Source organism: Lonchura striata, chromosome 3 (assembly GCF_046129695.1).
Source record: "Lonchura striata isolate bLonStr1 chromosome 3, bLonStr1.mat, whole genome shotgun sequence".
NCBI classification, from domain to species: Eukaryota; Metazoa; Chordata; class Aves; order Passeriformes; family Estrildidae; genus Lonchura; species Lonchura striata.
Window position 1 is genome coordinate 55,256,107 of NC_134605.1, and position 26,564 is coordinate 55,282,670.

Genomic DNA, 26,564 nt, shown 5'->3' on the forward strand with positions numbered 1-26,564 from the left:
ATTCATAAATACCTGAGGGTGTCAATTCCAAAGTAAATGCTTTCCTACCTTCAGCCCTGGAACTTCCTGAAGAGGACAGAGGATCTGGAAGTTAGACACCAAAAGTAAACTTGAGACACAGTCCCTTGGAAAATTGAAATCAGACCTTGATTTTTGCATGCCAAGAGCTCTACAGCAGTAACACAGCTGAAGGCTTCCTTTCCTGTACTCCTGTAGTACCAGCATGTTACTCACACATTAAAAGAACAAAAAGAGTACATTGAGGATTAGGTTTCCTCACTAAAAAAATTGCTTTGTAGCTTCACAGCTACAGACTGCCCTATTCAGATTCCGTCCACCCATTGTCATGGATATCCCTTTCCCACTGAAAGTGATCAGTTAAAAAAAAAATCCAGCTCTTGCCTCTAAATTGTAACTTACCATACATTGCATAACAAATCATCCACCCTAAAGAGAAAGAAATGCGTGATTTCCAGAATGAAGTCACCAGTGTACAAAATTAACTCAGTGACCACATCAACAATGAGCACAAACAAAGTTGCAAGCTCTGATTGCATTGCAAAAGCAATTAATCATCACTCTTAAAAATAAAAATTAAAAAAGGAAACCAAAGGTTGAAGACACTTCCCCATTTTTTGGGTTTTTTTTTCCATTTTTTATTTTGTCTGTCATGGAACATAGCATTTTCACTATTTGTGTACAGTTATGTACTAAAAATTTATGTAGAAATATCAAAACTTGTGCTGGACCTACCTCGGGCAAATGCAGAAGCTTTGGTTTCCCAAGCCATCCCAGTTCAGCAGTGGTAATAGTGCTGACTGGATTTTTTTCCTCTAACACTACACAAACGTTTCATCCTTGCTTGGGCACACTATTTATTGTAAGTCACTCTAAGTGTTACTGAGAATAGACAAAACAATAAAAAAAAAAAAAGATTCAGAGGGATTATTGAATTGACTGTATTGGAAGAGTCACTTCAACATAATAGAAACCGTAGTACTATTCAACACACATTTCATACTTTGCCTTAAAAAAAAAAAGTCCAGCCCCATCATAGCAGAGATGTAAAAATTATCCCAGCAGCAGTTTATTTAGCAATTCAGGCAACAGAGTTTGACGGATGACCACCAAGAACTTTTTTCTGGAGGAAAACCATTTGCCTTGGGCGCAGCCACCCATAGCAGAGGCGGCAGAGGGGCTGCAAGTCCCGCCACCGCAGCAGCCCACTCCATTTCCAGAGGCTTCCCAAGCCCTTCCCCACTTTTCTTCCAGCGCTCCAACCCTGGCCGGCATCCGGAGAGCGGAGAACTGACTGCTCTGCCCCAGCATCTCCCTCCCAGTCCCCAGCGCCGCTTACCTTGCCCGGGGCGCTGCCCGGAGCGCCCCGCAGCCCCGAGCCTGCCACGGGAGCAGGGACACGCAGCCACAGCCTCTCCCTGCCCCGGGCATGCCAGGAAACTGTGCCTAACACTTCAGAGCGCACAGCCGTCGGGAACTAAAAACAGACCCTGCGCCAGGCTGCATGTATTTTTGTCTGCAGGCTGCACACCCTCCTCCCGCTCGTTTTTTTTCCATTGGTGGAGCAGCATGATGCAGCTTAACCAGAGGGTGGTTTTCCACGGGCCGCCCGGAACGATTATGCGGGCCGGCCCGCCGCGATGCCGGGCAGCCGCCGGGGAATACACCGTGACTGAGCTCTTGTCTGACCCCACATTCCTGAGCCTCCCGGCCGCTTCCACAGGAAAGCTGCTTGGAAATCTGCTGAATTGCAAGGCGCTTGCCTGCCTGAAGGTAGCTCCAGGGTCTCCTCCTCTTTTTTTTTTTTTTTTTTCTTTCCCTTTCTTTTTTGTCTTTTGTGCGTTTTTTTCCTGGCTTTTTATCTTTTTTACCCTAAGCTTGTAAGGGGGGAGTAAGTAACCCTAACATCCTTGAGTGAGACACCCTGGCAAAAATGTAGTTCCTCAAACCACAGCAGGAATGCCGTAGTCACAAAAACACACTCTTAGGAGAAGCTCTCAGTTGTGTTTAACAACTCTGCACAACAGCATCACGGATACAACCGCAAACTCTTGACGCTCTCTTCCTTGCCACTTTCTTTTGTCAGACATTTACACTTTTCCCATAGAAATAATTACCTTTCCCAGTATATTTTTAATAACTGGTTTTTCATAACTGACCTTAGATAAAATACGTATCTTCACATGCGGATGGCATCACCAAAATTACAATATACAGAGCTAGGCTATTAATCTGTAGTTAGGTGCATGAACAATTGCTTTATTACCAGAAAAGCCCAAAACTTCATTGATTGCAGCAGCAGTTGGTGAACAAACTTGGCCAAAAAACAATGCATTTATTCAAATATTCTAATAAAACTGCAGTTACATTCAAGTGCCAAGTGTGAAAATACAGCCAAGTTACACTGCAGATGACTTGTTCATTTGAAAATAAACACATGAACGCTACAATAAAAAGCTTTAGCAACCTACAAAAGGCCCAAATCAATATGTAGGTCCACAACAATGAAATAATTATTTGCACAGTAACAGAGGAATTGCCACCTAAAAGTGGACTCCTGTTTCACTGTGTCCATTATTCAGACTCATTATAGAGGAAACCCCAAAACCCAGCAGCTTTGAAGTAATTTGGAACAAAATTTTATTTAATCTCCAAAGCCCAGTTACAACTAAGTCATCCACTGGAACACATCGATTTGGATCTCTTCTCAAACTTCACAGGTTAACAATATTATCACTGAATACACTCTTCTCATCATGGCAAAGGTCAAATCCTTCCTTGAATTCTACTGACCTCCATCAAGTTTTCCATATGCAAGTTCCATAGGCCAGATTTTGTAAAATCTTATAGAGCAGTCCATGACTTATTCCCATATTCCTAAAGTCTACAAGGAAAAATAGGTCTGCAGGCTCCACATCTGCTTGTTCTTGTAAAAACTTTTCCCTCTGGGCAAAGCAGACTATTTTCTTCTTCATATTCCTGGTATAGTTACATTCTTTTCATTTAGTATTGCTGTGGTCCAATTATTTCTCTAACAGGCCAGATCCAAGTCCCATGACTAACATGGAGGCTACTTACTACCATTATTTCTAATCTACCTGTATATTCACTATTCACTTTTTATCAGCTTGTTCATTCAATGCATTCCCTCTCTTTCTGACAAAGCAATCAACATTCATTAAATTTGGTCTTAAGACTCCAGTTGATACCCCCCGAGTTCATTTTCAAATAAGTTTTATTTTCAAAATTTCATCTCTAATATTCCTGGTTACTTTTAGCACATAGACATTGCATGTTAAAGGCATACTTTTCTGACCTCTACTTGACTTATGTGGTGCAGTCTCATGTTGTGGGTTACAACACAAGAGTCCTTACTTATTACACTCCCAAAATTGACTCTCCACATCCACCTTGTCCCCCTTTTCTTACCTGTTGCCTTGCCATTATCAACTTGGGACAACCTGAAAATGAAATATTCTCTGGAGATCAACAAGGAGTAGGCAAGCCCCATGGAGAAAACAACAGAATAATCTCTTATAGAAGTATTTATGCACCTCACAATCTTCCACAAATGTATTATCATCACAACATTGCTGGGAAAGGAAAGGGTGTCATTATCCTTATTTTCTAAAGAGCTGCTAGGTCACACAGGAAATTAAGGGGTATTTCAGTAAAGCAAGAGGAAAACCCCTAGCTTGTGTTAATGTATGTCTCTGGTAGTTTAATGGCTCTTAATGTCTCTGTTTTGCAATAAAAACAGTTTGTGCAAGAAGTCCAGAAGGTAGCTAAAAATAAATTTGGATGTATTCATTTTGAGAATTTGTTTCTCTCCATCTATAAAGATATTTTAAAGCTACTTAAATATAGATGAAGAGAAATGAATCTTCAAAATTAAAGACAGGTATTTTATCTTCTACATCACTTTTACACAACAAAACAACCTTAGATTTTACTTCAAAAGTGCTAAGAAATCCCACTGTTACCACAGTTTTGTTTCCTAAGCAATGGAAATCCATGAAGAAACAGAAAGAAAAGGCACCTATCCCCAGCATTCATGCTGAGACAATAACATGCCTCCTTCCCCCAAGTCACCCTACTGTCACACCCACTGTCCACACAGTCCAGTCTTGTTTCTGAAATGCCAGTTCTCCATTTTGCCTCTTGACTCCTCCTGCCTAGCTCACCTGACATTGATACAGCTGAGCTGTGTGAAAATCCCTGATCCATAAGGTCCCCCAACTAATACTCAACAGGTGGGTGCAGGATGTGCACATGTGGAAAGACTTCAGTGTCTTGCCAGTCATGGCTTAACCACAGACTGTTACACAGATGTGTACAGAGACTTCCCATGAAATCCAAAACAGGTTCTCATGCTCTGTGAAACAGAATCTATGTAGAAATTAAAGAATTTTGAAGTAGGAAATTTGGGTTCTCAAATCAGAAACCTCTAGTGGAGCTCTCAAGAAAGCTGGGAAGCTATGCTATAGTAAGTGTAACTAATGCTAAAAAATAATTGCATGTTGTTGTCAACAGGATTATAACCAGAGACGAGTTTGAAAGCCTTGCTGATCTCATGGCTGAAACATCTGAATCATGCAACATCTGCTAAAGAAAAATTCACATTAATCCATACTTAAGATCCACTTTTGGTATCTTTGGCCTTGAAGTGGAACTGCACAAGAAACACAGTGGCCTCCCATTCAACCAGTGTTGAAGGCAAACCCTACATCCCATGAAATTCTTCAATAAAGTCATCAGTTCAATTTCTGAGAACTCAACCTTCTGCAAGCCACTGCACACAGTTAGCTTTCTGATCTCATCTCAAAATGTTTATCAGATGCAAAGGGACAGAAAATTATTGTAGTCTTTCATTACTTAATTCTGATGCAGAGGAGTTTGGGAAAAGACTAGCCAGAAGCCTGTGTGTTAGCCCATTCCTACTCACCAGAAAGCAGGCCATTTCACCTACTGAATGAGGTCATCAACACAGCTTTGGCTTGTAGGTCAGAATGAAAGCATGAAGACTTTGGCAAGAATGAAGCAATGAAAACATGATGTACATGAGCACAATTTTATACCCTTAGTTATCACAGAGACTTACAATGCCCTAAGTGCCTACTACTTTTCTCTCAGTCTCCTGTTCTCTCTATGAAATGCTGTGATGAAAGAGATCAAAGGAATTCTCCCCATCCCCACCTCCCAGTGTGCCCTTGCCCAGCTCAGCAGAGAAGAGGGACTTGCTGTACAGACACTCTCCACACAGGCCTTGTGTCCAAAACAGGGAGAATCCACTGCCATTTAAGGCATGCAATAAAACACATTTGATCTTTAAAGCAAGATGGAATTTTTCCTTTCTTTTTATGCTGCATGGTTCTTTAGCAGTGCTGTAGACAAAGGCTTACTATTTGTGATTATAATCTATTTTCAAATCTTACAGAGGATAGTTAGGGAATCAAAGCACCTCTAGTTACTGCCTTATTCCTTTCAATATAATTAAATTAAGAAAGATAAAGCATGATCACACAATGGCAAGGCACATGGCACGAGCATTACTGAAAAATGCCAAGATAGGAGAGAAAAGAAAAAAAATTAACTATGCAGCCTCAATTTCAACAACTAAACATGCTGGATTTGAGAAACCTGGCATGCAATGATCCACCAGTAATCCTGCACTTGGGACTGGCTGGGATAGAGCTAATTTCCTTCATAGTGGCCCCTATGGAGCTCTGTTATAGATTTGCAGCCAAAACAGTGGTGATAGCACGTGACTCTTCACACTGTTGCTGAACAGTGGCTGCACATCATCAAGGATTTCTCCTTTTCTCACTCCATTTTGCCAGGGAGCAGGCTGGGATGGGCAAGAGGACACAGTTGGATGGCTGATCCCAACAGCCCACATAATCCTACACCAGATCATGTCATGCTCAGTAATAAAAATGAGGAGTTGTTTTGACAGGGTTCTCATTGGAACATCTGAGACCAACAAGGCCCTCACAAGGGTTAACCCCTGAGACAAAGGTTTCTCTCAGAAGCAGCAGTACCCACATTGACAGAGAGGCTTGCTTTGTACAACCTCAAAGACTCACACTTTTTAATAGTCTTTTTTTCTTTAGAATTAATAGTAAAAATTGAATTTTTGAAAAAAAAAAAAAAAGTGAGAAACACTGATACACAAGACAGAGATGGGAACCTGTCCTAAACAGTACTTGCTACATCCAATATCACTAGAGCAGAACTGATGAATCTTTTTTTGACAAGCACTCTACTTCAACAATACACTTTTCCAATATCCAATGAACAGTAATAAATTTGACTTAGCCAAATAGCTTTAATTAAATAGGTAGTTGTATCTTCCAAGCCATAATTAAAAGCTCTTTAACTGCAATAGATATATGTAAAAAGGTTCTCAATTTAGGACAGTTAATTTTTGGGAAAAAAATCTAAAACTTGTATAAATATAATAAAAATATGTTTGCAAATGTTTTTGGAATGCATGATGTTACAAAATGAGAACTGGAGCTTTCATACATGCAATTTGTAAAAAAACTTGTCCATTAAACATGTAAAAATATTTGAAGGTGGAGTCATTTAACACAAGAATATGCTAGGAGATCTTACAACACAAATATTTACAAAGCACACATGTTATTTCACATTGCATTCCTACCACTGCTTGTTCCATTAACTGATCCAACAGACCAGCTAATTGCTTGTGCAAAATTGACTATTTGCTATCATGTATTCAAGACAGAAGCACTAACAGTTGCTGGGGGTAGGAAGGTCTTGTTTTCTGACCAAATCTATTAAATAATTATTACATAGCTTTTCTTTAGAATACTGATCATAAGTTCTTCAATTAAGTTAGAAAAATGTGCAGACATAAATAAATGTTACAGAAAGATAAGTATGGCACAGTTTCTAAAAAAATTGTGTCAAGACACTGTTTACTTCAATAGCATTAACCAAAAGGCATACAAAATAGATTCTTGCATAATGAATTTAATCTAAAGTAGTCCTGAATATGTGTATGATTTTACAGAATATTTCAAGATATTAATGTTTCCCCAGAAGTTTGAGATCCTAGGGTTAGATGAGTATACAGCAAATTCTGCTTAAAAATACCTCTATCATTCTGTCTGTAGAGAAGCAGTTCAAAATGCAAAATAAGAAACTAACACGACAGAAGGAATATTAAAGAAGTAAAATTTGAGGAGGGGATGTTTACCTTTTTTTTTTTTTTTTTTTTGAGTCTTGATGGTGGTTTCTCATTATAGCTAGCTGGCAAGCATACAAAAGCTGGTAAATGGCAATATTAGCAGCTTATTACAATATCATTAAATTAACTAAAAGAATTACTTGGGTATAAAAGCTAGATGGAGTCTGGCTAACATGTGCTGCTTACACCCACACACACTGCCTCAACAGAGCCACGCACAAATCCTGCAAAGCTATTTGCCTGAAGCAGAGTGAACAATGAGAACAAGTTCAACATCTGCCAGGGTGCCCAACTGTTCACAACCATTTTTCTGGTCAGAGGGGGCATTGTTTAAGTTGACAGGTTCCTAATGGCCTGAATTATTTAGCAATTCTCAAAAGACTCTTTCTACTCATTAGACAGGAAAATTCGAACCACCCCAGCCAGCGTTCCCTTGCTCCCCAGGAGCTGATCATGCTAATTGAGGAGAACATCACAATGTGTCCCATTTTAATCACATGAGTTAAGCAGGCAAGAGGCTTCTATTATCCCCACCCTACAACGAAAGATGGAGGGTGCCAGCTCCCACAATAATATGCACCTCAGTTTATCATCATCTCAATGCTGTTTAAAGCCTTCAGTCTGAACAAAGAGGGTGTGTGTTGCTGCTAAGCATTACACCCACCAAACTAAGCAGAGAAGTAAAATATATTAAAGAGAAAATTGAAACACACAGTTTGAAGCCCGAATGCTAAGTGAGCAACAGTAAGCATCTCAACAGATGGGAAGTTAGGGGGAGGCAAAATAGCTGTTTATTGATTTTTTTCTTCTCATCTACCATATGATAGATGACAGGTATAAACAAAATAGAGTAGCAGCACAGAGGTTACAGACAAGTGATGCTCAGAGCTGAAAAGCTAGAACTTTCAAATATATTCCCACATCTAAAATACATAGACATGAAGTGGAATGCTACTAGTAACAGCAGCTTTACCTATGATGGATTATTTCTCGGTCACTTAGAAGTAATCAAACATGCTCTGCAGCACTAATTATCTCACCTAATCCTAGCATTTCTCAACACGGGAAAAAATGCAAGTCTTACAATCAACAGGACTGTCTTATTTTCTTCACAGCCTCCAAAATTTGGAATCTCTTCAAAACCTAAGATCTGAACAGAGTTCCTCACGTAAACTTCATAAGGAATGTTAGTGCAGTAATTAGGAATGTCTACATTAGACCTCTTTTACCAAAACACGGACCATGTGTGAGAAGAAAGAGATTTACAAATGCATTCAAAAGCTGTAAGGGACGACATGTAAATATTTGGTAGATTACCATTCAGAATACAACAGCTATAGAGAATTGCCAAATTGATGGAAGGACAAATGGAAGGAGAACACTTCCAAATTAATATTATTACTACTGTTCTTAAGCAATTACAATATGAATAAGAAACAGCAAAAATTAATTACCTTAATGCATATAATAGGAGTTCAGGAAACCTCCTTTCTTATTCTTTAAAGAGATGCTACAAAGCTAAGCCTTTCAATTAATGTGATCAAAAAGCAAGCCACCAGTTTATTTACAAAATCTTTGTCATCTGCATATAAACATTTCCAGAAGCAGAAGATTAAGTCAGTGAGCTAAATGGAAAAACATAAAATCTTCTGCAAGCATGACATTGTCATTAAATAACTAAAAGCCCAAAAAGGCAGAGAGACAACATGATGCTGGCCTATTCAGCCATAAAATTCATTTCCAATAACCACATTTCAGCATGTAGCTTAGATCATACATAGCATTTTCCTATTTGAGAGCGTGCAAGATTGATTGTTACAGGCTCAATTGTCCCATACACAGGCAAACAACATGTAAGGAATGATTAAATCAGCAAGATTCCCTCACTGAGCCTCCTACACAAGCTTACACTCAGGCAAAGGAGAGGTGGGGTCTCTCCCAAGAAAAAAAAGCAGAGGATTATGTGAGAAGCCCAAGACCATCTGCACAAAGTCATGTGGCTAGGGATTTCCTCTTCCCCTTGCTGTGTGCTGGGCATCCTTGCCCGCTTCCAGTCTGAGCATAGTGGGCAGCAGAGCTGGACTTAATTCCCAGCTCAGGGACAAAAGAGAATCCGGGACCAGGGGTTTCTGAGGCCCTCTTTACCCATACTTACTGCCTTCCAAGCTAAGCCACTTAGGGATGTAATCCTTAATACCCCAATGTGTAGAAGTTCATGATGTCTGGGTCATTGCAAAATTCTGCATACCCTCGTCCCAGCCCAGCCCCTCTTGCATTCCTGAGAGTGGAGTCAGCCAGGCATGGTCACCCTACTTCCACCCATCTCCATGCACAGAGCAGGGGGCTTTTCCATGCAACCATGCTCGGAAAGACACACAAGCATTTCCCCCGTGCATATCCCAGTTCTATGTGAATTAACAAGTGGAGCATCAACATGTTGTGTTTTCTATTTTCTCTAACTAATTTAAGTTCCTTTTTCCTTGCCTGAGGTAGAAAGATCAGGGAAGAAAAAAAAAAATGTTCTTGACCTCAACAACCTCAACAAGACATCTTGTTAGGTTATGGCAGCCTCAAGGAGTCTTTCCTGGCATCTGAGAAGGAGGTTACAATTAACATTCCTGTTTCACTTTTTCCATGAGGCCCAGAAGGTAATTCTATAGCATTTTTCCAAATATAATGAAACATTAACTCTATTGCAGTACAGGCAACTCACATAGCAATGTTTGGATGCTCTTTGACTTCAGTATTCCTGAGCAATGTGCTGCAGCAGATCTATTTTTTCCGAAGTGCTCAACACTTTCGAAACAGCACTTGTGCTGTGTGAGCAATCTACTGTGTGGCAGCAGTTTCTGAGTCCTGACTGCTTTCTCCCTCCTTATCAAGCTGCCTTTTCAGCTTCCTGAAATATTATTGCTGACATAATAGCATTGTTAAGATAGAGCCCAACCCAAGTCAACCATATATAACAGAAAGACTTCTCTGGGCTTTGGATCAGGGCAAAAGTAGTGAAAGTACCTAGAGAAAGAAGTCCTTGCTTTTCCTTTCAGAATTGTCCTTAAAATAGGCCTTACTACAAGTATTTTATTCTTGACCTTATGGCAGGTTGCTAAGGTACACTGAGGCAACATATTGAAACATATCCCTCATCTTAAATTCAGATTATTGCATCTTTACTATCTCAAATTTGCAGAAAAATAAAGTAAATTTTAAAAATCACATCAAGAAAATATTACATTAAGCAAGCTCTCACCTTGTTTAACTGTGTTAAATACAGAAAAAGAATAGTCTGTCCACTGAACACATTCACTAATGTACTGAGTTTATCAATACTGGCATTAGCATTGTAGTACATATGGGTCAGTCTGCCACCTCTTCTTGCAGGAAGTATTTGTGAAATTCAAGATGACCTCAAGACCACCCCCAGGAAATCCTTAACTCTTCTCTATTCATCAAAAATATTAAGCAGTCATTACCTTCCAGGTCCAATCAAATCCTGTTTAACACCCCCCAAAGATAAATATAAACTGGTCAACCCTCCAATGCAAGATTCATGTCTGGACCTAGATTTTGAACAACGTTCAAAAACAAGGAATGTCTGGGTCTCAAGGTTTTACTTAATTGTGTCTGGAATAAATCAAATCCACAGTCTAGCTTGCACTTCAGCTCTGCATTTTCAAAGTGCTTCCAGCATAATATTTTAATCTGTTCAAATCACTGTTTTTATTAAGTGGAGATAGTAAAAAGCTTTTAAAAATCATGTGTTTGATACAATAATTTTCTTGAAATGTGAAAGTGGTGGAGAGGAGTAAGTCCACATAAAATTCTGCAACACATTTTGGTAACTTACCATTTTTCACTTTTCTACAACAAACTTCTACAACTGACAACTCTGAATTTGATAAATGAACACATACACAGAGAAAAAAATGCAGAGCACCTCATTTTCCATGTGGTGGTCTGTATTTGCAACATTAAGAAGAACTGTCATAGCTCAATGCCCCTGACAGACAGCAAGCCCTTTCTAGTGGAGACACTTGTTTGGCCCACCAGAATCTGAAGAACTGGGCAACACTACAATAGTATGACAACAGTACAGTGCTTTTAATATGCCTAGTCCCAGTTATAAAGTTTGTAGCTGCTGCAGCAAGCTAATACCTCAACATGAACAAAGGTGAAAACACAGTAGTGACCCTTGCAGAGACTGTAAATATTTTTGAGTTTGTTCCTTGTTACTTTGTCAGGATACACAAATAAACAATTTTAACTATGAGTAATTCCATTACTAGGAAATGAGACTGGCCAATTAACCAATGGTCATGCCTCACTGTAAAAAAATGTTTCCTAATCTTCAGAGAGAACCTCCCGTGGCTTCAGGCTGTGCCCGTTGCCTCTGGTCCTGATGTGAAAAAAGCCTGACTGCATCTTCTTTGTACCCTCCCCTCAGGTATTTCTACATATCAGTGAAATCCCCCTGAGCCTTCTCTTCTCCAGACTGAACAATGACAGTTCTCAGCCTGCCTTCATCCAAGAGGTATTTCAGTCCTTCATCCTTATGGCCCTTCATCAGACTCTCCCCAGTTCCTTTATTTCTTGTACTGGGGAGCCCAAATGTGAACAGTATCTCAGATGTGGCCTCACCAGAGTTCAGAGCCAGAAAAGGAGAGCAGCCTGTCTGGTGTTTTGAGAGTTTTTTTGTCAGTTTTTTTGGGGGGGTTTTTTGTGGTTTTTCTGTTGCTACCATTGCTTAAGAAAACTGTTAGTGCAGAAGAGGTGAGGTTCAGAACTACTTACACAAACATGAAAGGAGAAGAAAAGAAGGGGAACCAGAAATTCATCTTCACACTTTCTGGTAGCAGAGGCTGAGAAGCCCTTAAGCCAAATGCCTACCACCATTTGCTAGCCAGAGGCTGATGGGAAAATGGAGATGCTGACCCACACCACAGCAGGAGCCTGACTAGAACTTTCTGGTCTAGAGCTGAGCTGATGAGCACCCCACAGGGCCAGAGCCCCTCTGCTGTGGCATGGAGAAAAGCCTGGCATCACTAAAAAGCAAAGCTAGTAAATGTAGCTCATTGGCTCACCCATTTGGTGCCCTTTATCATGCCTGCTTCCTACAGGTTTCTGTGATGGCCATTATAGATGGTGAAAGAAAGCAGCTGCTTTATTTACATCCTTTGGCAGGAACAGACAAAATGTCTTTCTCTCCTTGGCTCTGAAATACGAGGAATTACAAACAAACACAAATGGATGCATATGCATTTCCTAAGGATAGAATTACAAATCAAACTTTGTTCCTGTGAAGGAGAAACATCTCCCTTTCAAGCAGTCTCTACAGAAAAATCTCTTATTCTGCAAGTACAGGCTGAGTATCAAATTTGACCTATTGCAGCATGTAGCACTTTTCCTCTGCTTTGTAACAACATAAACAAATGCACAAGACAGAAGGATCTTAAAGGATGTTCCCTGGTCCTATCACTTTTTGTTCAAGAATGGAGTGCAAACAGCAGATCTGGCCATGTCTCTGTCATTCATTCTTATTGGTAGAGGAAATAAGAAACAGTTACAATAAAGGTTGTCTCAAGTACAATCAGCAGGGAGTGCAGTCTTTCCAAAATAATGGAAGTTGTTTCAATTAAACACCTGAGTTCAGAGAACTTACTCAGAGGATGGCATTTCTGGCAAGTGTACGACATAGACTAAGAAACATGTATGGTACTGTTACTCTGGGAAACAGAATTTCTTATGACTTCACAAGTAACATTTACTACCCAGGAAATGCAATTTCCATGGAGAAAAGCACTGTGTGGCTCTTTGGCTATGCACAGATTTATATTTAGAACTAGTCATTTTCCCTTTCTTTCTGTATTATTGCATTCCTCATACCACACCAAGCTTAATGTAGGTACTCTTAGGAAGCCCATAAACAGCAATTTTCTTCCTGTACTTGGCTTGTGCTGCTCAGCCATTGTACTGCTTTTTCCTCTCCCCTCCCCAGGGACTAGAATCATCAGGTTCTTTCACTTTCTCTTATAATACAGGTCTCTCTCAATATTGTTTTTTCTGTTTTATATTGCTATTTTGTACTCTATGAGGTGATGTAGCCATTCAGGATCCAAATGAGGTGGCAGATGAAACAGCAACTTTATCCTGCAAGCTCCAGGTCCATAGTAGAGCTGGGGATGGCTAAGACAGTGAAAAGATGAACCCCTTCTCAGAAAAACTAATTGCAAAACCTTATGAATTCATATTTGGCTGACTCTAAACCATAAGGTCATACATAAAATTTTCCTTTTAAATCAATATTTGGTTATTCTTTAAAAGGAAAAATAAACCAAACCAAAATAAAAAACCCTAGAAAACCCCTAAACCAGCTAACTTTTGTACTATTTTAAAACAAATTGTCTGGTAGCAGCTACAAGCCCAGCTGCAGGACAAAGAAAACCACAACAATGCCAGACTGTTATCCCCACATCAGGAGTAACTTCAATGAAATCAATGCAATTATTCTGCAGAAAAGAAGGAAATATTGGGGGAAAAAGGAAAACCAAGCTGTTCTGAGTTTAATTCACCTGCTGCACATAGTTTCATCTGTTTCTCTGCTTTCTCTTTATGATGATGACTGAAGCTGTGATCACCCTGGAACACAGGGGAACTGAGAAACCTGCATTTCAAGAATACATTGAAGATGTTCATGAATTAGTTAGTTTATTCACTATTACCATTGTTCCCCATTTCCTTCCAAAAAACAGCCACAGCAGATTTTTCTGTAGACAATGAAGTCTATGTGAAGTGATGGACTTTTCCCTTTGCTAGAGCATTCAATTTTCAAGTTCTCTCTGTGCCTTTAGAAAACACAGTGTAAGCTGACAAGTGGGAAAACAAAACATTTCACTTACAGAGGATTCATCCAGCAGGAACTTCATGAACAGAACAAATTGAAACTGTGGCAACTCCCCACTAATCCCAGAAAAACCCCCACAACAAATGACAAAAGTATTGAAATTGTCTCATTTTCTCACTAAGACTGCCTGAAACCAGATGGGGTTTCCCAAAGACATATGGTCCTACTTATATTAAAGCAAAATTCAGATCTGATAATTTTTATCTCCCATAGCTAATCCTATTTGCCTAACCAAGAGTTAAAATAACTAGTAACTCCTTCCTCTGCTGGTTCACTGGGAGACATCTACTCTGCTTTTCCTTGCTTTAAGCACTCAAGATAAGCAGTTCTTAAGAGCCACAGGACATTACCCTACAGATCATGTAACTTAAATTTTCTTCCTCCTCCAGCTTTTGGGAAAAAATTTTCCATTTTACTTTATCTTCTGAAGTAGTCCTGTAAAAGAATTCATTCCTTGGTTTTGGGGTTTGTCTTTTGGTGGGGTTCTTTTGTGGTTTGCTTGTTGGGTTTTTGGTTTGGTTTTGTTTTTTGGAAAAGCTATATCTGTTTTACATAAAACACCAACAGACAAAAGAGGAAACCTTCAACTACAGTAACACAGGTCATTAATCACTCCATAAAATTGTTGTCAAGATCTGGACAAAATTCACAGGCTGTTCCATGTTCACAAAGTTTTCACCAAACATCTGTAACAGTGTGGGGTCAGGGGTGTCTAGAGCACTTAAGACAATTTATTTTGCCAAGATTATGTTATGAAAACCCCAAAAACTAAGATACATGTTCCTCCTTTTTATTTACTTAAAAAACATTTTCCACCTGTCAATTTTTAACATTTTTTATTCAGCCTGTCCCCAGATACTCATCACTGTCCTACTTGCTCCTTTTCTCCCATAATAAATTCTTTTTTATTGACCAAGATCACATAGTTTCCAGGTATCATGAGCTGTCTCCACACTTATCACTTAGACTTTTCATAAGGGGCTGGAGGCTAGGACATCTTCAGTGTCTATGGATAGTGGTCCTGGAGCACTAGGGCTCTGCTGATTTCTAGCTTCTCTCTCCACTGGCAGCAACCTGACTGGGTGGTGTGGAACAGGCTTGGGAGGAGGGCAGTCAGGTCACGCTTCCATGAGGCTTTTGAATTAATTTCTGTTAGTTCCATTAAATAACTGCATATGTTAATAAACTTTCTTCATTCTCTCTTGTAGCCACCATATTTAAGACATTCTGGATGATGAAAGAGAGTAAATACATTGTTTATCCATTTTATATATAACTCAAATCTCAAAAAACAAAATAAAACTTGACACTGAAATTAGGAAGTCATGAAAAAACCACATGTAAACATATACAAAAAAGAACTTGTACCCAGTAGAAAATGAATCTAACAGCTACCACACATAGGTGACTTAGGATGGCAGCACAAGTCAGTCTAAACCCTCCTACCATGCTGAGGAAGCCCAGTTTCCACAAACATACAGGATTTGAGCATGGCAAAAGCCTGCAGTCAGACACACCAGATGCTGGTCTTTTTTTCTCCTACCCCAAATCAGTTCACATTTTAAACTCTGGTTTACCACCAGGGAGGGAAGTGGGTTGGTTTGTTCTGCCCTCCCTTCCCACTTCCCTCCCAGGCCACACATGAAGGTAATGAGAATGCATAATAAGAATCAGACAAAATGCCATTTACTGCTTCATGTTCATACAATAGCTGCACTCAGACAAGGACCTCCTTGCACAGGCATGGCATGAGGAGGAAACCCCAAACCCCTCTTTTTCCACGGCTGTTCCTCTCATGGGGGCAGTTATATGCAATGCCACTTAACTCTAAGGTATCTTATATCCACCTGAAAAGCAGACTAATTTTTATTGTTGTCATTTTTCCAGAGCAGAATAAACACAATTTTGAAAAGAGAAGGGAAGATTGCACACAACCCCTAAGGGAAGGGTACAGTCTCTTTATGTCCATTCATACAGCAAGGGAAGTGATTAATTCATGGCGCTACTACTTGCAAATTAACTTTCTAGTTGAAAACAAACATCTTCAAATGCAGCTAACTACTCAAACACAGATGAGATACCACAGCAGCAGATAAAAGAACATTCAAGGGCTCCATCTTGATACCCTAGGAACCAATTTCACTTCCAGTGAATCATGTACATGAGCTTTTACATGACAATGAACCTGCCAAAATTAAGGAAATAAAAATATTGTTGAAAATTGCTGAACATAATTGCTCTCCATCCATGTGCATCTCTTGAAGCAGAGCATTTGAGCTGCCAGGACTGCAGGGACTATTTAGCAAAGCCAGTCAGTGGCTGCACTTTGCTTTTGCTGGGAAGACAAGCACATCAAGCCTGAAACAGCAGATGCAGGAGTCTGAAGAAATTCAAGGTCATTGAGGGAAATGCCTTTATCTTGGCCCTGAGATAAATCAAGGCAGTGCTGTCTCAGTGAAGCCATAGCTGAAAAGTGGACTGACATGTTAAGAAAAAGTAGAAGATCAATCCTACTGCCTCCTGCTGCTGGATTCCAGCTGCTTGCTGAAGGGAGGACTTTATATATTCACCATAAAGGAACAATTCTTCTTAAAAGAAATACTTAATTCTAAAGGTCACTCTACTTCCTTATGTAAATAACCAAAATAGCAAACCAGTACCAAAAAGCATGCCAGTATTTAACAGAGGAAGTGTTACCGAGATCAACTGCTGACTTTCATTTAAAAAACACAGCTTAAGGACTGATATCTGTTTGTTGGTCTGACCTCTTGGGACCTTGAATCCACTCGATTATGTCCAAAGAAAAGTCTTTTAAGGACACTTGAAAATATAGTAGCACATACTTCATGATGGAAAGTTATTCTTTTGCTCTTCATTCCTCTGACAGACAATCCCAGGAAGCTGCAACTCTTGAGATCTCTTGATCAGCTTCCCCTGTAAGCACAGTCAGGCAGCAAGGTCAAAAGGGAAACTACCTATAAAACAAATTTTAACACTATTATCTTATTTTTTTTTTGGTTTAAGAGTTATATTATACAGAAGATTAAATGAAACATATACAGTTTCTTATAAAAGGGAAGCATTTATCCACTTCTATGCTCTTACTTCTTTTGCTTTAATGCTTTCTAACGTCCAGTGAGCAAGGAGAAAAGGTAAAAAAATAAACAGAAATAAGTGATGTATCATTGTCCCAGACAGCTTCCTGTCCTGGTTTGCATCAACAGTGTCATGAAATGAAGACCGACACAATATGCAATAGTCCTCCCAGCTTGGAGAAACATGTTAGGGTGGTGCACACACTGCAAAATGCTGCAGCCAGTGTACACAACTGGAGCACCCAGGTTTCTACATGCAAAAAATATTAGAAAAGCATTTTAAACTCAGGCTTAACTTTTAACACATCTTTATCCCAGGTCCTGTACTGCTTAAGGCTTAACTGATGCTTACTCCCTTCAGAATGCTTTTTTTTTTTTCATTTTCTCCTGAAGGTGCAATCCTAAAGTTAGCATGAGATCACTTCCTGCAGATCCAGGATTTCACTTCCAGCTATGAATTTCCTTCAGATTAGTCTGGGACAAATTGTGTTCCTACAATTGTGATATTATTAGGCAACCAGTACAAAATCTGTGCCCTCTCTGTTACCTCTGCCTGCAGTCCCTGTGGAAGGGTTGGACTATGCAGGGAAGGCAAAGTCATCAAGAAGTCCAAAGCACATCAACTGCACAAATAAATGACAAGCAGGTTTTTGTCATCTTTGTAAGGTTCTGGTCCCCTGCCTTTTTTTTCCCCCAGTAACAAAGATTATGTGGGAAGTTTCTCAAGAGAAGAATAAAGAGATTCTTAGGATGAACTGGTCCCTCTTCCTCATCCTCATCCATCCAGGCAATGTTCCAAGAACTGGGGACCCAAACATGGCAAAAATCAGTATAAATAAACAAATTTCACTTTTGAAAAACTTTTCATTATTTAAAAATATTCTTAATATGCCAGCTAACTGGCGCTGCAGCCTCTCCTTTTCATCAATAGCAATCTTGATGCATTTTTCCTTACTGATATCTGAGGAGGACTACAAAACAGCAAAGGTGGTCAGATTATCACTTAAGAACTCTAACCTGTAGAATCCCTTATTTTGATATGGATAGATTTATCTTGCATATTATTTCCATTTTGGAAAGGATGCATTGGATGCATCCATTGGATGCATTTTGCATCCATTAACTTGGAGGAGCTGCAAATGGGGAAGGAAGCAGGGAGCATGAAGGTAAGAGTGCTCCAGATGATTTTTGCAAGGCTGCAAAAGTATCCTGAAGCTCAGTGCACGTGCACTGTGTGGGGAGGGGCTGACAGAGTGGAGGCGATAGCTTTAAGTCCATTCCATCCTGCCCAATAAATCTGTGTCTGACTGATCCCCACAGGCCTATATATCATTTTCTTTTTCTTTAATTAAGAGACCAGCTGCAACTCTTTGGCTAGAGCCCAGCCAAGCTCCACATGCTCCTTCTATAAGTTTCTCCAACAAATAGTGCTAAGAAGCAAAGAAACTGAATACAAAATTTAGCATGTGACAAACTCTTCCATGTGTGATCTCTGTACGTGGCAACCCGAAATCTACATCAGACTGACTTGACACATGAGGCCATGACAAGGCAAAAATAAGTGGATATGGACAGTCTGTGAAGTTTATTTCCCACCCAGTATTTCCACTTTTCCTGTATCTCCACATATTATCTACCATTCTTGCACAATCTGAATGAACAAGAAGCACAGATTCCACATTCCGCCATCTACAGCGGGGTAGTTCCTTGTTTAATTCTGATGAAGATGCAGCCAGTTTAATATTTACTGAAGAGAAGCATACTACCCCAGAGAATATTTTTCAGAACTTAATCCCAGAATCAGGCAGAGGCCAGTGTCACAATTTACTTCTGTTCAATATATCCAAGATAATGAAATACAGCTTCCCACAATCCTTTCCCTTCCTCTGTCCTCCAAGAGAAAAGTAACCCTTTCAGCTATCTTCACTGGCTATCTTGGGACTTGCCAGTGGAAGCAGCATTTGCCTGCAAGAGGTTGAAAATCCGGAACAAATCCAAATGGTGCATGCCAGTCTGCTACCAGTGAGCCGAGGAACAGTGAAGTTTTAACTGCTGTGTCCTGTGTATTATCCACCCACTGCTGCTCCTCTTTCTCACAGAAACAAAATTTTGAAAAATAAATAACCAGGAAATAAAATCATTCACAGCAGGCATTACAGTTCTGTGGCATGCAGGCGCCTGAGGTGCAGATCTGATTAAAGCTTGTGAGGTCAGGTTACCCTCGAAGCTTAGTACCCTTTGAATTTTCTGCTTTCAGAGAAAGGTAAGAAATAAGAGGTTGTGGCCACTGCCTGGAAACATCCCCAGGCTGGCTGCTGTCACTTCCAGTGCTGCTCTGCTCTAGTGGCACAGAAAGCAAGATGTACCCATCCAAATCTATCCTCCTTGGAAAGCAACAGTGGGGATGCTCCTAAGTCCATTTTTAAGTTTATTTCACAGTAAGTCTGTATAGCTTCCTGGAGAGGCCATAGCTTTACTATATTTTATGATCAGCTTAACTCTGAAAATACCAGACAGTTCTGGAGTAGCTTTTTAGCAGGACAGTAAGCTGGCAGTGCAAACAGGAACAGCTGAAATCATCACTCTGTCCTGCTCTCATCCTGAGCTGCACATCCCATTTCCTCATTCTGCCTTCAACCATGTCCCCAATGTGTTCATCAGGGAAAAGCACTCAATATTAAATGCAGAGCCTCTTCAAATGTAACCCAGATGGATAATAATGGGTGCCATTATAAATTAATCTAGAGAAAGCCATTCAGAAGGACAGTGGAAGAAAAAAAACTGTGCAGTAAACAATCTCTGACTCACCTTAGCCTTTCAAGATAGTGATCAAACTGGATGCTAGTTTTTACAGGACACTGTAGGGGAGATCATGCTCTACACTCCTACAGCCTGGTTTGATGTTCTACTGTTACAGCAATTGCCTCAGTAGCCAGAAAAAGTTAAAGAAAAAAATAAAAGAAAGGACTTCTGGGAATGACAAGTCTCTCAAGATGGTAGGGAGAACATTAGGCTGTTACCAAGTAAAGTGCACTTAAAACCAGTCCGTGCTATGATGCTTTGTTCTCTCCTATAACAAGACATGGCAGGTCACAGGTTTGCTGTAGACAGAAAATACTGGTAAAGGCTCTTTCTAGGTGTTTTGACAGAAGCTTTAATCTCTCCCAGAGCAGCACAGCAGGATGGGGAAACAGTGTTGCAGTGCTGGCAGGTGCATGCTCCGCACTGGGGCACAGGAGCAGCTGAAGGCACGGGCGGGTTGGACCCACGGGCACCTGGATGGGGAATGGCTGTGGCAAAGCCGGCGCCTGCTGGAGCTGTCGCGCCCAGCCACCAGCAGGACTGGCTGCCTGGCAGGAGCACCCGTGGGAGCCTTGGCGGGGTGAAGAGCAGCCAGAGGGTGACCAAGGGCTGCGTGTGCCACAGGAATGTCCTGTCACCACCACCCCACGGGCACCAGGGGTCCATGAGCGAAGACGCCAGCTCCTGGTGTTTCCTGTAAACCCATAATTGGTGCCACAGCTCCAGCCCTCCCCAGCTGCCCAGGGCAGGGCAGACACCAGGGCAGGACACATTAGCAGTGGGTCCCTGGGGTGAGATTAGGGGACATGGTCCCATCCAAAATCGCCCTGACGTAGTTAGCTGAGGACTTAGATAATCAATTTGGTTTGCTGCTCAGACTGTCCTTTGCTCCCAGTTATTCATCACTGCTCTGCTTAATTCACCATAAAGGAATTCCTGAGGAACTGCCTCGCCGTCAGGAAGGCTCTGTTTATTCAAAGGAGAGACCAAAAGTGCCAATAATTGAATGATTTCACTTGGCACCGACTGCTTAGTTTAAGCAGATTTCTTTAGCAGAGAAACAGCTTTGGTGGGGGGGGGGGAGAAAAATAAGAAAAAAAAAAGAAAGAGAAAAATTAAAATCAAGACTAATTAAGGCTTTTTAAATTAATCACCAGAAAACAGGCTGCAAAGCTACAAGAGACCACCTGCAGTAAGTACAATGCTTTGCTGCAGATGGACCCTTGGTTTTCCAGCGGAAAATAGATGCTGCAGCAATAGGAACCTCCACGTGGTCAGTCCTGCTGTTCCCCTTTGGCTTTACAGTTTATACCATTTTCCTGGAGAGCTGGAGATGACCAATGGAGAAACTGGTTCCTGTACATATCTTTTGATTAAACTTCTGCTATTTTCCCTTATTTTCAAATTTTAACCTGGGGTCATTCCTGTCACAAAATTTCTGAATTATATTGGCTGATACTGGCAGAGTAAAAATTATTATTAAAAAAACACATGCATTGACAACTGTATTGTCTTTTTTATGTATTATAACAGTATAATGATATTTCCTTTCCTAGCATTTTCCATCCCACTGTAAGCAACACTCTACACTTCAGAAATATCAGCTGCTATAAGACAAATAAACTGTTGACTCTTGCAAATGGTATTAGAACTCAATATTTGCAGACCTGAGGTATAGCATGTCAAGAAGAGTTTTCATCACTCTGCTTGGGTGATTTATGTCTAACCTTTTTATTCTCTCCTCAGAAATTGAAAAAAGGCGAGTGATGGACCAAACTTGTAGCACAGCTGCAGAAAGAAAGGTGTACATTAAAGTATTTAAAATCTGAACCAGTGATTACAGTACAAACCTAGCATTTTATTTCTCAAAACGTAACATAGGACAATATAAAACTGAAACTAAGAGGACATTTGATACAACTGGAAGCATAGCCCATGAGTTTTGCAGCAAAACGATCTCTCTGATATCTTTGTTTTTCTCAAAAAGTCACATTAAAACATAGGTTACACAGGCACAAATAGATACTCCTCTACCACAGACACTTGGCTTTTTTATATCATTGATTTTAGCATCTGTCACTAGTCACATCTCTAAAATAGCATCACTGTAAGAATCCTTTTCAAGAGATCCTTCTACAACGTGTTGTTCCTGGCCTGTATCATATACTTAATGTCAGAGATACAAAATAATATTTTTTAAATTATTTGCATGAAACCTTCACACTCTATCAATTAAAGTAGGAAATGGAATGTTTAAAAAAAAGCCCACATTCTGATTTTCCATAAAGCCTCTACTATTAATACACCCAGATTCACTCCATGCTGTGTTTATGATTAGAATCCCTTGCGGAAACATTGGCTGGTTAATAATCATCTACATCTGCCACAATATCCCATTTATGCTTCAGCTTACATCCTTCCATTGTTTTATTAGCTACCTTTGACAAAGGATTGTCAGAATTATTTCCTCTTTGTTTGCAGGAATAATCTGAGAATGAAAGAGAAGAAAATAAAAACAGATAGGTGACACTGACTTGTAGTACAATTGGGATGGCAAATAAAAATTTTTAAATGTCTCGTGCATTGTTCAACCACTAAAGCAGAGTGTTTATTAACTAGAATTTACAGCCTAGACCACCCCCTGAGTTTTTAAGAGTCTGACCTGACCAACCCCAGGTGGTTTGCCCTTTCTCAGGGTTCATCCCAGGAGTGAAGGGCTGAGTCCCTGGTGGCAGAGGGCACAGCTGTGTCACCCCAAGCAACAGTGTTGGCTGCATCCCCTGTGGCTAGCAGGGACCTGAGGCAGCAGGTCTCTGCAGGGCCCTAACCAACCTACTTTTGTATCATCCATGTCAACACAGCTACTGAGCCTGCAACAGGCACAGGGACCAGAAACCTCTGCAGATGTTTGTAGGTAAATGCTCCGCTTGGTTCATGATCAGTGTCACAAAAACACTGTTCTGCTGAATTCTTAAGTGAAAAACAGGCTTGAGATCTCTGTTTTCCCAAAGATTGAAATAAATTGGTAGAATAAAAATGTAGTCTGTTACTTTGACATGAAAAAGAGGTGAAAAATGGACACGGTACATTTTACAGGCTACAGAGACCTAGGATCACATTTATAGCCAGGACAGTTTCCAAACAGATTTGTCCCACTGCAATTCTTGTTTTGGTATTTTAAAAAACACACATACTACCAATTTCTTATCAGAGGTAACATGTCCTCCCTGTTCACCCTGGGCCTGAGGGCTGCCCTGGTGGGCTGAGGAAAGACTGAAGGGGGGCATGTAGGCACAATGCTAGACAGCCTTCAGCTGAAGACCTGCCACAACCTTTCCAGGGAAAAAACCCCCTTATGCCTACCTCGCAGGGACCCCTGCTCCCCACCCTGGGGAGGGGCTGGTTCTTGTCTTGCTTATGTCCAGGAGAGGGAAGAAGCTGGGGTGCTCTGCTTTAACGCAGACAGGGGGAAAGGTAAGGTTACCCACCACAAAATACTAGAAGAGAACAATTAGTGCTATTGAGAGTTAATGAGTAGCAAGGATAACAGTGGTAATGTTGCCAGTTAGATGCCCTCCTTTAAGCAGCCAGATTGCAGAGTTAACCAGAAGCAAAATGCACTCCCAGCTGCCAGGTGAGAAGCAAAGGAACAATGTATATTGAATACATACAACAGGCATCTAAAGGCGATCCACAATCTTCTAGAAACTTGTGGCTGAAATCACTCAGCGGATCTGGTTAGCTTTTGATAGTGCCTGCTGTATATTAAAGCATTTGATGCATCCAAAACCACTAAGGAAAAAAAACCATAACAACGCACCAAGTATTAATCTAACCCTTCACTTGTGAGCAAGATAAACACTGGATCCACTCTAACTGCCTCATGATTTGTCTTGCCATTGGAAAAGGCAAGCTCTACTTCAGTTAATTTTGCCTGAGTGCTTTAGCTAATCAAGTCTTACACATAAACATTTGACTAAGTCAGAAGAAAGCAAGACAACAAAACAGCATGGTGCAGAACAGGAGAAAGACCTGTGAAGTACAAATCATAGATGAAAGAAAACAGCATATTCTGTGCTGTGGCAGAATTGCCATTTTCCCCAATTGGTGTAGGGACACTGCTCACCAGTCAAGCCTTATGCTGAGCAGTGAAGGTGGTGGCATTTCCTAATCAAAAGGTACTAAGAACAGATTGAGGTTTTTTTTCCCCCTAAGCAGGACTAGAAGAACACACTGCCTGAACCTGACTTTTGAGTCAGTCCACAGAAAGGGCAACACCATCTTGCCCATTGTCTGCACAAAGAAAGACCAATCACTAAAACTAACACCTGTGCCCAGATACTTGAGAAAGAGAGTAAGAACCAATGAGGAGACAGAGGAAATTAAGAAAGAGGAAAGAGACTTGCAAGTGTGACCTGGGAGCCAGCTGAGACACACAGTCAGCTGAACCTCATGTCCTTGGTGGCACCAATCCCTGTGACTGGCACAGCACTCACCTGCTGCCCCCTGGGACCACTCAGCTGAGCTCCTGCTATGTGTTCGCTTTGGCAACAGGAGTCCCTGTCCACCTCTGGCAGCATCACAAGCTATGCCATTAATAAAACTGAACTTTTTGTTCATCCCTTAATTATGTCTGCAACAATGTTCAAGTCCAATTTCCATTGAAACTTAGATGTCTAAACAAAGATGCTTCATTCTGTTCCCTGCCCCTCCTCCTCTCTGTTCCTCTGCAGTCCTCCCACAGCACGAGGACCATGGTTCCCAGTGGCCAGGAGCCAGGACAATTCGAGGAACAGGCAGCAACCTCCAGGCCAAGGATGGTCACCAGCTGAACATCGGGTACAGCCACAGCCAGAAGTGCACAAATACCTGAACCGAAGAGCTGGCTTTTGGAAAGGAAAACAGAAGTTGCTGGCACAGTGAAGACCTCTCCAGGCTGGGCCTAGAACCAACATGGCCACAGTAGCAGATGTCCAACTCCTGACTGCAGCAAAATGCAAGGGAGAAGACTATCAGACCACTCTGAGGCCAGGATTTCTCCTCTACACCTCATTACCCCTCCAACACTTCTTGAACCATGGGGGTAGCCCAGCAGCCCACACAGGCTTCTATCCAAGCTGCACAAAAACATCCTGGGAACTGCCCTATAAACCAGACAGTCTGTGAAAAACAAGAGCTGAAAACTCACTAGCTCATAAACCAAATACTGGGCCTCTGAGCATCATAATACATCATTTAATCCTGCTGTAGGATCTTGGGAGGTTGGGAGGAAGACAGACACATCCTGCAACAGTTAAAGCTACCACTTTAATCAGTATTTCACAGAAGTAAATTATAAAGCCATGTCATCTGTTCAGAGTCATGATGTCCCTGTCAGTTTCCAAACAATTCAGAAGAAACATGCAGTTCCCGCATGTCTGCTCAAATATGCAGCGGCAGCAGGCAGTGGAGGCTGCCTTGCACACAGCCACTTCTGGGCAGGCAAATGAGAAAACATCACTATCCTACAACAACCACCTGGGCTCTGGGTTTAGATTAATTTCACTTTAAAGGACTTAGATTTGAGAAACCATACTTACAAAAGTGGTAAGCACAAATGAAATAATAATGACTTGCTAAAAATCCTGCCTTCAAATATCAGATTCAATACCTATGTTTTGCATCTTTGATTACATTAACCTTCTCCAACATCAAATTAAAAGAATATTACTTAATCTGCCTGGGAGGAGTTGTTAAAACAGTTTGATTAACAAGCAGGTCTGGCAAATCCAGCCAGATAACTGGACAAGACCATCTCTTGTAAATATAACAGGTAAGCCCTTCTCTGTGACAGCATTAGTTCACTAGACATAACATATTTGGCAAATCAAATACAACTCATAATTCACACTGTGCTCACATTCATACTATAATTCATCTTAAATATCTCTAACTACAATAGTTCATGCAGTCTATCAAGAGGCATCTCAGCAGAAGTGTGATTCACAACTTCACAGGAATGCTGGGGGGAGGTTTTTGCTATCACTTTGTTGATAATTGTATTGCTACTGAGAATAACTTGCAGGAAGGCAGTGCATAGTAATACTAGATGAGTTTTCTGCAATTTAAAAAGGGATAGATTTCCTCTTCTGAGTCCACCACAAATGTATGAACCTTCTGGATCTGTTCTTGATACTATGTGCAGACTTATATTTGCTGCTAACACATCAACAAGCTGCTGCAGTCTATAAAAACAACCCATTGGAAGATGATGCCTTGGTAATTTTCAAACTTCTTAAAGAAAAAAAGATCTTTGTTAACCAAAAGCTTTGATTAAACTCTACTGGTTAAGCCCTGTAACAAGTACAGAGTGATAGATCTCAAAGCAAAAAATTGTAAGAAACTAAAGCTTAAAAAAAAAAACCCAAATCCACTACATCTAAGCACCATTTCTGTGCTGTTCCTGCATCAGAAAAATGCTTTGTAGCCCTTCGCACACCAGAACAATGGTTCCTGAAGTGGCGGAAATGGCATTACCCAAGAATTTCAGCAA

At 40.7% G+C, this 26,564-nt stretch overlaps 1 protein-coding gene across 1 annotated transcript in view; it reads right to left on the reverse strand.

The window, feature by feature from the left end:
- The window catches only part of TIAM2 (TIAM Rac1 associated GEF 2), a 133,976-nt gene that overhangs the window by 94,046 nt on the left and 13,366 nt on the right, over positions 1-26,564 (reverse strand). Inside the window, exon 2 of the mRNA XM_077782159.1 lies at positions 16,979-17,069. The gene's annotated coding sequence lies outside the window, so the exon portion shown is untranslated. The remainder of the gene's footprint in view (positions 1-16,978; positions 17,070-26,564) is intronic.